The sequence below is a fragment of the Phyllobates terribilis genome, unplaced genomic scaffold (assembly GCF_046119375.1).
Source record: "Phyllobates terribilis strain yellow unplaced genomic scaffold, ASM4611937v1 Scaffold_5__5_contigs__length_657084704, whole genome shotgun sequence".
Taxonomy (NCBI): Eukaryota; Metazoa; Chordata; class Amphibia; order Anura; family Dendrobatidae; genus Phyllobates; species Phyllobates terribilis.
The window spans coordinates 372,853,422-372,865,438 of record NW_027362765.1 but is presented as its reverse complement, the minus strand read 5'-3'; the positions used below and the strand labels follow the sequence as shown (position 1 = coordinate 372,865,438).

Genomic DNA, 12,017 nt, shown 5'->3' with positions numbered 1-12,017 from the left:
TTGAGCACAACTGTCTATCTATCTATCTATACACACACACACACACACAATTTTCAGCCTTTGCACTTAGTGCATAGGCCTTACCAGTCTGGGAGTCCCACGCCTTTAAAATGGGAGAAAAAAATATTTTCTGAGGCCCCCCTCCACATGTCTTCGAGGGTGTATTGCAGTCCCTCTTTCTAATTTTTGGCAGCCCTTGCACTTAGTGCATAGGCAGCCGTCCGTACACGGTAAACTGCTCAGGCGCGGGATCCGGCCGGGAACTGCACATCACAGGGCCATGTGACGTGCAGGGGAAGTGGGGTGAGTATGGAAATGGAGCTAGTAGGCGGGTATTTCTTGGCATCCCCCAGATGCGAAGCTTGGCAGAACTAATTTAATAAAAAGGAATTACAAAGCAAGCAGACCGCTAATATGAGCCATTCAGGTAAGTGTAGATCCAAATTTCTTTCACCTGTATGCCCATATTAGCAGTGTGATAGGTCCCAGGGGGGTGACAAATTCCCTTTAAAAAAAATTATGTGGGTGTTGCATCATTGTCATCCTGGTGATATGGTAGTGGAGGATGAGGGAAGGAGGAGGACAACAAAAAATAGAAAAATTCAGGAAGTGTATACCCATGTCTGGGTGTGAAGAAGTGCATGGGAATAGACCTTCCAAAAAAAGACACTGGATTTGAGTTTATGTTACGCTGCTATCATTCGGTGGTGTCGAGAAGTCTGCCCAATCCAGCCCTTGTTCATTTTTATAAGAGTCAGCCTATCAGCATTTTCAGTTAACAGGTGGATGCGCCTATCAATTATAATGCCCCCGGTGGCACTAAAAACCCGCTCTGACAAAACGCTAGCGGCAGGACAGGCCAGGACCTCCAAGGCATAGAGAGCCAGTTTATGCCATGTGTCCGGCTTGGATACCCAATAATTATAAGGCACAGAGGAATCATGGAGGACGTTGGTACGGTCGGCAAGGTACTCCTTCTGCATCTTCGTAAAATTATCCCTCCTTGTGAGAGTACCCCGCGCATCAGGGCCTGTGTGATGGGAGGGTCTGAGAAAAGTGTCCCAGACCTTTGATAGTGTTCCCCTGCCTCTGCTGGATTTGTGTCTCTCTCGCCTGTACTCCTTGATTGTCCAAGGAACTGTGACCTCTGCCACCAGCGTTTTCAGATGGGAATTTTTTTAATAATTCCGCAACAAGGGCCCTCTGGTACTGCACCATTTTAGGAGTCCTGTCCGCTGCGAGAATGAGAGATAGAAAGTTGTCCTTGCAGCATGGGTCTAGAAGTGTCACCAACCAGTAATGACTGTCACACAAAATTTAGACAACACGAGGGTCATGGGAAAGGCAGCGTAACATAAACCATGACTGCCAGACTGCTAACAGGCAAGACTTCCGTGTCCTCACCAAGAGGATGACAGATCATGCTCTCCTCAGGCCATCCACACTGAACAGATGGTATGACAGTTGTGTGGGTAGTACCATCTATAGCGCAGGAAATTAGCTCCTGTTCTTCCTCCTCTTCCTCATTGTCACCCAATGCATGTTGGGATGAGATGAGGCTGGGCTGTGTGGAATCACCCTGTATGGTTCCTTGCTCTATCTCATCGTGCTCCGCCTGCAATGCCTCCTCTTTAATTGTGAGCAGCCAGCGTTTCAGAAGACAGAGAAGCGGGAGGCTGACGCTAATTATGGCGTCATCGCTGCTCATCATCTTGGTGGAGTCCTTAAAGTTTTGGAGGACAGCACAGATGTCTGACATCCATGCCCACTCCTGAGGTCTTATGTGCGGAGGCTGACCTGAATGCCGATGGGAGAGTGTTGAAGCTGGTACTCAACAACTGCCCTCTGCTGCTCACAAATCCTTCCCAACATATGCAACGTTGAGTTCCAACGTGTGGGGACATCGCACACAAGTTGGTGAGCTGGAAACTGCAAACGCTGCTGAAGCACGTCAAGGGTGGTGGAAACTGTAGCTGACTTTCTAAAATGTGTACTTTGACAAGCAGATCAGGGTAGGTTTTGAGAAACCGCTGAACCACTAGGTTAAGCACATGGGCCAGGTATGGTATGAATGTGAACTTGCCTCGCTTCAGAGCTGCCACCAGGTTCCAGCCATTGTCACACACGACCATGCCTGTCTGTAGGTTTGGCGGTGACAGCCACAGATCTGCCTGCTCTTTTAGAGCTGTCAACAACTCCTCAGCGGTGTGCGGTTTGTCACCTAAGCATATTAGCTTCAGCACAGCCTGTTTCCGCTTGGCTGAGGCAGGGCAGTGCTGCAGTGCTTCCAGCTTCCGACTGATGTGGTAATTTCGGAGATGGAGACTGAAGAGGAGGAGGAGGTGCAGGAGCTGTAGAATGTGGGGGCAACCCTGATTGACCCAGGGCCCGCAATACTCGGCATCGGGAGGACGTGTTCCATCTCAAGGTCTGACTGGGTCCCGACTTCCACTATATTAACCCAGTGTGCAATCAGCGAGATGTACCATACCTGCCCACAAGCACTTGTCCACTTGTACGTGGTTAGGTGGACCTTCCCAGTAACTGTGTTGTTGAGGGCAAGGCTAATGTTCTGGGACACGTGCTTGTGTAAAGCGGGGCGACACACCGGGATAAATAGTGGCGGCTGGGGACCGAGTACTGAGGGACGGCCGCCGCCATCAGGTTGCAGAAAGATTCCGTCTCCACGAGCCTAAAAGGCAACAGTTCGAGCGCAAGCATTCGCAAAATGTGTGAGTTTAGCAGTGTGGCCTGTGGGGCTTTGGCTGCGTATTTGCTCTTGCGTTCCAAGGACTGGGGTAGGGACAACTGAACTCTGCACTGGGACAAGGACGTGAACGTGTTTGCTGATGGTAGTTGCGAGTGTGCAACGACAGGTGCAGAGTGGGAGGCATCTTTGCCTGTTCCATGGACATGGGATTGGTGTGCAAGCACAATAGCGGAACAGATAGTGGTGGCACCCGCAGACACTGTTTCTGGACTCTGGCATTCGGCCCACTTAGTCGGGTGTTTTGCTGTCATGTGCCTGAGCAGGGGCAGACCTACCGCCCGTGCAGCCGGTTCATTGAACGGGGGCCCCTGAGGGAGAGGGGGCCCCTCCAGCCTCCAGCAGGGCCGCCATCAGGGCATGACTGCCCTGACTCCAACATGGGGCCCAGGCTGTCGGGGCCCCCTCGGAGCCCCGTTGGGGCCCCTCTCTTGTGCGTCGCCTCATGGGGCCCCCCCGCAGGACCCCCCACCGTCACATGACCCCCCGCCGTCACATGACCGGAGATGTGCCTGCGCTCAGCATGGGCCCCCGACCCCATGCTGAGCGCAGGGACATCTCCGGTCATGTGACGGCGCCGGCACAATACTTACCCCTCCCCTTGCCTCCGCAGTGTCTTCTGCGTCCTCTGACTGTGACGTAACAGGTCAGAGGGCGCGGTGATGTCTTTACACAGCGCGCGATCTCTCCTGAGCTGTCACAGCGTGAAGACGCGGGCGACGCTGTGGATTCCGGATCAGCATCAGGTGAGAAGAGAGGTGAGTATTTGATTTTTTTTTTTATGTATGGGGGCATGGGGCATTATATTGTGGGGGGAGAATGGGCGTGACATCCTGCATGGTGCATTATATGGGGGGGTGACATACCGCATGGGGCATTATATTGGGGGGGTGTGACATACTGCATGGGGCATTATATGGGGGTGGGGAGGAGTGTGACATCCTGCATGGGGCATTATAAGAGGGGGAGGGGGGAATTGACATCCTGCATGGGGCATTATATGGGGGTGGGGGGGGAGTGTGACATCCTGCATGGGGCATTATAAGAGGGGGGGGATTGACATCCTGCATGGGGCATTATATGGGGGTGGGGGGGGGGGAGTGTGACATCCATAATGGGGCATTATAAGAGGGGAAGGGGGGAAGTGACATCCTGCATGGGGCATTATATGGGGGTGGGGAGGAGTGTGACATCCTGCATGGGGCATTATAAGAGGGGGAGGGGGGAATTGACATTCTGCATGGGGCTTTATATGGGGGAGGGGGGACTTGACATCCTGCATGGGACATTATTTGGGTGTGGGAGGGTGTGACATCCTGCATGGGGCATTATAAGAGGGGGAGGGGGGAATTGATATCCTACATGGGGCATTCTATGGGGGTGGGGGGGAGTGTGACATCCTACATGGGGCATTATATGGGGGTGGGGGGGAGTGTGACATCCTGCATGGGGCATTATAAGAGGGGGAGGGGGGAACTTACATCCTGCATGGGGCATTATATGGGGGTGGGGGGGGGGGAGTGTGACATCCTGCATGGGGCATTATAAGAGGGGAAGGGGGGAAGTGACATCCTGCATGGGGCATAAGAGGGGGAGGGGGGAATTGACATCTGCATGGGGCATTATAAGGAGGGTGGGTGTGTGACATACGGCATGGGGCATTATAAGGAGGGGGGGTGACCTCCTGCATGGGGCATTATAAGGGAGGGGGTGGTCTGACATACTGCATGGGGCATTTAAAAGGGGGGAAGTGACATCCTGCAAGGGGCATTATATGGGGGGGGTAGATGTGACATCCTGCATAGGGCATTAAAAGGGGGGTGTCATCCTGCATGGGGCATTATAAGGGGGGAACAGCCTGCATGGAGCGTTACATGGGGGCCAATATTCTGTATGGAGTGGTATATGGGGGACAGTATCCTGTATGGAGCGTTATATGGGGACCAGTATCCTGTATGGAGCATTATATGGGGACCAGTATCCTGTATGGAGCATTATAAGGGGGTCAGTATTCTGTATGGAGCATTATATGGTGCCCATAATACTGTATGGAGGACTGTACTGTCCGGTCTGCACTGTGCGCTGTGAGGATTCGCCGGTTTCTGAGCTATTGTAGAATTTACAATAGATATCGCTCGTGTAATGGGGCATTATAAGGGGGGAACAGCCTGCATGGAGCGTTATATGGGGGCCAATATTCTGCATGGAGCGTTATATGGGGGTCAGTATTCTGTATGGAGCGTTATATGGGGGACAGTATTCTGTATGGAGCGTTATATGGGGGCCAGTATTCTGTATGCAGTGTTATATGGGGACCAGTATCCTGTATGGAGCATTGTATGGGGACCAGTATCCTGTATGGAGCATTATATGGGGACCAGTATCCTGTATGGAGCATTATAAGGGGGTCAGTATACTGTATGGAGCATTATATGATGCCCAAAATACTGTATGGAGGACTATACTGTCTGGTCTGCACTGTGCGCTGTGAGGATTCGCCGGTTTCTGAGCTATTGTAGAATTTACTATAGATATCACTCGTGTAATGGGGCATTATAAGGGGGGAACAGCCTGCATGGAGCGTTATATGGGAGCCAATATTCTGTATGGAGCGTTATATGGGGGTCAGTATTCTGTATGGAGCGTTATATGGGGAACAGTATTCTGTATGGAGCGTTATATGGAGGCCAGTATTCTGTATGCAGTGTTATATGGGGACCAGTATGCTGTATGGAGTGTTATATGGGGACCAGTATCCTGTATGGAGCATTATATGGGGACCAGTATCCTGTATGGAGCATTATAAGGGGGTCAGTATCCTGTATGGAGCATTATATGGTGCCCACAATACTGTATGGAGGATTATACTGTCCGGCTGCACTGTGCGCTGTGAGGATTCGCCGGTTTCGGAGCTATTGTAGAATTTACAATAGATATCGCTCGTGTAATGGGGCATTATAAGGGGGGAACAGCCTGCATGGAGCGTTATATGGGGGGCCAATATTCTGTATGAAGCATTATATGGGGGTCAGTATTCTGTATGGAGCGTTATATGGGGGACAGTATTCTGTATGGAGCGTTATATGGGGGCCAGTATTCTGCATGCAGTGTTATATGGGGACCAGTATCCTGTATTGAGCATTGTATGGGGACCAGTATCCTGTATGGAGCATTATATGGGGACCAGTATCCTGTATGGAGCATTATAAGGGGGTCAGTATCCTGTATGGAGCATTATATGGTGCCCATAATACTGTATGGAGGACTATACTGTCTGGTCTGCACTGTGCGCTGTGAGGATTCGCCGGTTTCTGAGCTATTGTAGAATTTACAATAGATATCGCTCGTGTAATGGGGCATTATAAGGGGGGGAACAGCCTGCATGGAGCGTTATATGGGAGCCAATATTCTGTATGGAGCGTTATATGGGGGTCAGCATTCTGTATGGAGCGTTATATGGGGGCCAGTATTCTGTATGCAGTGTTATATGGGGACCAGTATCCTGTATGGAGCGTTATATGGGGACCAGTATCCTGTATGGAGCATTATATGGGGACGAGTATCCTGTATGGAGCATTATAAGGGGGTCAGTATCCGGTATGGAGCATTATATGGTGCCCATAATACCGTATGGAGGACTATACTGTCCGGTCTGAACTGTGCGCTGTGAGGATTCGCCGGTTTCTGGGCTATTGTAGAATTTACAATAGATATCGCTCATGTAATGTAGTAAGTGAAATCCTTGGCCTTGTACTATATATAATATATATATATATATATATATATATATATATTTCTCTGTGGTATCTGTGCATCATGAATCATGGTATGTGTTAAAGGGGACCACTGAAACTCTGTCGCCCAGGGCCCACAAAAACCTGGAGCCGGCCCTGGAGGTAAGTATAACAAGTTTTTTTTTTTTTAAATACAATTAATTAACTAGGAGTGGGGGGAATCAGAGATGCACAGGGGGATGAGAGATGCACGGGGGGGGGGGGCCTTCATGCCCCCTATGAAGGGCAGGGGGGGGGGGCCCCAAAAAATTCTTGCACAGGGGCCCACTACAGTCTGTGTCCGCCCCTGTGCCTGAGCATGCTGGTGGTGGTCAGGCTGGTAGTTTTGCTGCCCCTGCAGATGCTGGAATGGTAGCAAATGGCCTTTTTGAGGTTATCTGGACAGTCTATAAAAAGAAGACCTACGAGTTCCAACTTCCCTCGTGTTGGTGTTCCGGGGAACAGTTGCCTGCCTTGTGTCTGTGGCCACCCCACGGCTTGTTCCTGCCTGTTGTAGTTCTACACCTCCCTCCCCCTCTGTGCTGCTGTCCTCGCTATGCATGTCACCTTGCCAGGTTGGGTCAGTGACTTCATCGTCCACCACCTCGTCTTCCATGCCGCACCCTGGTCCTCCTCCTGACTTTCTGGCAATTGTGTTTCATCATCATCCACCTCTTGCAACAGTAATTGCACATTCCCACCGTCGCCTTCGCGTGCCCGCGGCTGCTCAAATATTTGGGCATTGCTACATGTGATCTCCTCTTGCCCTGCTTGAAGCTGGCAGGGCGAAATGCCCGAATCCATAAATGGAAAAATGAACAGCTCTTCGGAGTGCCCAAGGGTGGGATGACTTGTCTTCGGGCATTCGGCATGATGAGAGGAAAGAGGATCAGGGTGAGGAATATGTGGTCCTGACTCACGGCTACTGAGACCCAGACTGTGTGGAAGACAAGGTGGTGGTGGTGTCAAAAGACAGGGTGGTGGTGGTGCCAAAATGTGTCACGGGTGTGTCAGATGTGACAGAGAGTCGCCCTGCAGTTGGTTGCAGGAGATCCCTTCGTTTGGCATTACAGACACCTTCTTTGATCTGTCTCACTCTAGGACCCAGCGACTACCTCCCTCCTGCTGATTGACACTCAGACCTGGGTGTTTAAATACTTCCTGTTGCTATAGTTAGGTGCCGGTGATATTCACATGACCCCTTGTGGAGGCTTGGAGCTGTTGCTGCTACTTCCTCCTGGAGCTGAGAGGACGTATTGTAATCTCTCAGAAGTCGATTCAACCTAAGATACTTTTCCCTGTGTCTGTCTACCTTGTTGTCCTTAGCTGTTAGTGGGGACTGACTAGCGGGAAATACAGGGTTTTAGGTTCCAGTGCGGCGATTGGTGAGGAACCAATATAGGGACATTAGGGGAGACAAAGTGATTCAGATCAGCCTAGGAGGTCTCCACTTCCCCTTTCTCTTGTGTCTGGGCTTCCTTCCCCTTATCCCTTCGTGTTGCACTTAGTCTTTCCACCACCTTGCGTGACAAAATGACTGGAAGAATTATTTGCTATGCAACCAACAACCCTTTGACACTGCTCTGGGTTCAATAGTGGTGTGCTGTGGTCCCCCTAGTAATTGGGACAGGAAGGTAGGGCGAGAAGATGTGGGTGCTTCTTGTGGCACAATTTCAGGTTGCCCACGGCCTAGGCCTCTGCATGCACCATCACGTCCACTTCCCCGTCCCTTGCTAAGCGGCTTGCCCATTTTAAAGCGCACCTGTCAGCAGGATTGTGCTCAGTAAACTACATACACTGTCAGGTGGGCGCCGTTACACTGATTAATAGGATACCTTGATTGATGAAATCCATCCTGTGGTTCTTGTGTAACCTTTACTTTCAGTTTAGAGATAATGATATTCTCGTGCTTCAGGGTGGGACTGTGGGATGGGCTCTATCTGGTGCTCTGCTTACATATTCATCTGTATACTTTTATGACAGCTCATTGTGCCTTCACTGACCTGCCTCCTATTTTACCTAGCCTCGCACTACTAGATGCATTATGTAAAATAAGAGGCAGGTCAGTGAAGGCACAGTGAGCTGTCATAACAGCATACATAAGCAGAGCACCAGATAGAGCCCATCCCACAGTCCCACCCCGGCACACAAGCATATCATTATCTCAAAACTGAAAGTAAAGATTACACAAGAACCACAGGACGGATTTCACCAACCAAGGTATCATATTAATCAGTGTAATGTCGCCCACCTATCAGTGTATGTAGTTTACTGAGCATAATCCAGCTGACAGGTGCGCTTTAAATGGAGTATAATATTTATCACGCTGCACAAAATTTCTGTATTATTACGGAAGTAATATGGGATCAGGTGTGATGACCACGGTTTTAGGCTGTGGCCTTTTAGTATAGTATTGTTCAGCGACCACGTGTGAATAGGCTCAACAACTCACAGCTGCCAGACTTTAAAACGAGTATATTTGGCACGCTCCACAAAATTTCTGTATTATTACGGTAGTAATATGGGATCACATGTGATGATGGAAAATTGTCTCTGTTTCTACAATACAGAAATGTGATTAGAATGAAAAAAAAAATGCCTGTATTCTGCTAACAAGCAAATGGAGCAGCAAAATGGTGTACTGTATTGCTTTTTAAACTACTAATCACGATTAAGCTAAAAAAAAATTAGCCCTGGCCCCTGATATCTCGGGCTATGTCTACGGATATCTGTAACAGCAGGAGCAGACAGAACGTGCAATGGACCCTATTGTGCTGTATACAGTGTCCAGTGTCCACAAACCCTGCCTGCCTAACTCCTGCTATCACCACTGAATATATGCAGCTGAATTAGTCCTCAGGACTGTTAGTTTAGATGGATTATCTATCTTGGTGTGGAATACTTATACCTAACTATTATACTGCTAATTCTGTCCCTCACACAGCAGCACCTCTCCATACTCTGCCTGTTTCCGGGTTAGACTGTGACGAACATAGGGGCACCAGGTCTTATATAGACCAGATGACGATATGCGGCCAGCCAATCACTGTAATGTCACAACCAACATGGCTACGGCATTACAGTGAGTGTTAGACAATCCCTGCATGTCCATTGGTTCTGTAAAGAGCGCCAAACATGTGGGGTGGGGACCCGAGCTCCTGCCTGAGCAACCCGGAAATACTTGCCGAGCACTGTGATGCTCGGGCGAGTACCGAGTAGTGTCGAGCACGCTCGCTCATCACTAGTAGTGAAATGTTAAGATTAAATTTACTAGTGACTACTGGTGAGTGTAGTTTTATTTCCCCCTCTACTATGTCATCTACTGCAGTCATTGGTGTTGGGGTAATACGGAGAGAGATGGCCGGGCTATGAAGGGGTGGAGGGGGAGGTTTTTTTTTTCTCTTTTTTATTTTGCCTTACATAGAAGTCATTATACAGGAAAGAACGTTTCCTAACATTTTTTCATGTAAAATCCATTTTATCTTCGTTTTCGTATATTTTATTGTGAGTCCGTTAAAGTGGCGTAAAACTCTGACAACATTGATTTCAGCAGCGACCTGGGAGTCAGAAATGCTTCCAGGGGTCATCCCCATGCTGTTCCCATGTCATTTGAGCACTGTTCCCATCCATTTCAGTGATTTTACTGCCCCCCAGCCCTCCTGTTAGGGTCTGCCGGAAAAATGCTCGAGTTTCTCATTGAGTTTCAATTATATTCATTACTCGAGCCCGTCCAACCTGCTGGATTAGAGTACCGAGCGTTTTCATGCTCAATCATCACTAATTCTGAGTTTTGACAAACAAATGCTTGATTACTAAAAGTAGCCGGGACCCTAAGGGGTTAATGCTGGCTGCGCCCGGTAATGGGGAATCTCCACATACCTCCTCCTCCGCCTGCAGAGCCGCATACTGGATATATGGCTGCTCTGTGCTTACAGGACCTGCGGTGATGTCACAGTCATGTGATCGGTCACATGTGTGGGAGGAGTCAGGAGATCACATAACCAGGAGGCTCAGCGAGTGCTGGTTGTCATGGTGCTGGATGAATGGATTTATCAGATCATGGCGATCGTGTCTTCAGGTTTTCCTGCACTTAGGCCACAATGGGGAACGGTAATTAGTGTCTCAAGAGGTAGATGATGATGAGACACTGTTGCCAACAAGTGATGTTAATAAGTCAGCAAGTCAGGAGGACCAGAGTGCGGAAGTGGAAGATGCGGTGGTGGACAATGAAGTCACTGACCCAACCTGGGAAGGGTGCCATGCAGAGCGAGGACAGCAGCGCAGAGGGGGAGGGATCCTCTGCACCCGAACAGGCAGGAAGAGGCAGTGGGGTGGCCAGAGGGAGAAGGCGGGCAACTGTTCCCCGGAGCACCCACACGTGACAAGTTCCCAGACCAAGGGTTAGGTGCTCCCCAGTCTGGCACTTTTTAAGGAAAGTACAGACAACAACAGAATGGTCATTTGCAACCTGTACCATACCAAGATCAACAGGGTCCAGACCACTACCAGCCTAACCACCACTAGCATGCTAAGGCACATGTCTTCAAAGCACCTGACTAAGTGGGCCTAACGTCTGGGTCCACAATCAGTGCCTGTGGGTGACACTACTGTCTCTTCCCCTGTGCTACATGCTTGCCAATCCCTTGTCCAGGACGCAAGCGTGGATTCCTCCCACCCTGCACCTGTGGTTGCATATTCACAAGTACTTTGAGCAACCATGTCAAATTCTTTGTCCCAACACAGCGTTCAGCTGTCCCTACACCAGGCCTAAGAACACAAACGGAAATACCCAGCCACACACCCTCAGGCCCAAGCACTAAATGGACACATTTGCAGACTGCACAGGAAGAAAAGATATGATCCAGCACCCAGATTCATATTGCCACTATGTGTTGGAACTAATAGTCCTTTATTACAAACATTTTAAAAATTAAGGGGAAATATGACAAAATTAATAACAGGTGGGGAAACCTCTGGTAAGAGGTGGAGGGGGGACGGAGGCAGGAAAAAATTTACGCAACCATACGCATGTCGAACACCAAGTGTTCTTAGGCTTTGGTATCAGAGCTACATTTCCCTGACAGCACACTGGGTGAATCTTGTTGAGATGTCTAACATCAGTGATGTTCTATAAAACTTAGAGGAATCAACCAAGATGGGGAGCGTCGATGACGCCATAATCAGCGTAAACATTCTGTTTCTTTGTCTACTTAAACACTGGATGCTCACAATTAAAGGGGAAGCTTTGCATGTCAACCAGGTGGAGATGGAGAAAAAAAGTACACAGGGTGATACTACCCAGCCTCATTTCATCTTCTAAACACAGATTGGGTGTTAATGAGGAGGAGGGATGAGCCTGGGAAGGAGGAGGAGGAACAGGAGATGGTTGCCTGTGCTACAGAGGGTACTACCCACACCAGTTTATTCCCGTCTGTTCAGCGTAGATAGGCTGAAGAGGAGGAGATGGAGATGGAGAG

The 12,017-nt window shown here is 49.5% G+C and overlaps 1 protein-coding gene across 1 annotated transcript in view; it reads right to left on the bottom strand.

Moving 5' to 3' along the window:
• The window catches only part of LOC141273222 (uncharacterized), a 67,931-nt gene extending 57,420 nt beyond the window's left edge, over positions 1–10,511 (bottom strand). Inside the window, exon 1 of the mRNA XM_073684792.1 lies at positions 10,420–10,511. The gene's annotated coding sequence lies outside the window, so the exon portion shown is untranslated. The remainder of the gene's footprint in view (positions 1–10,419) is intronic.
• Positions 10,512–12,017: the final 1,506 nt, after the last annotated feature.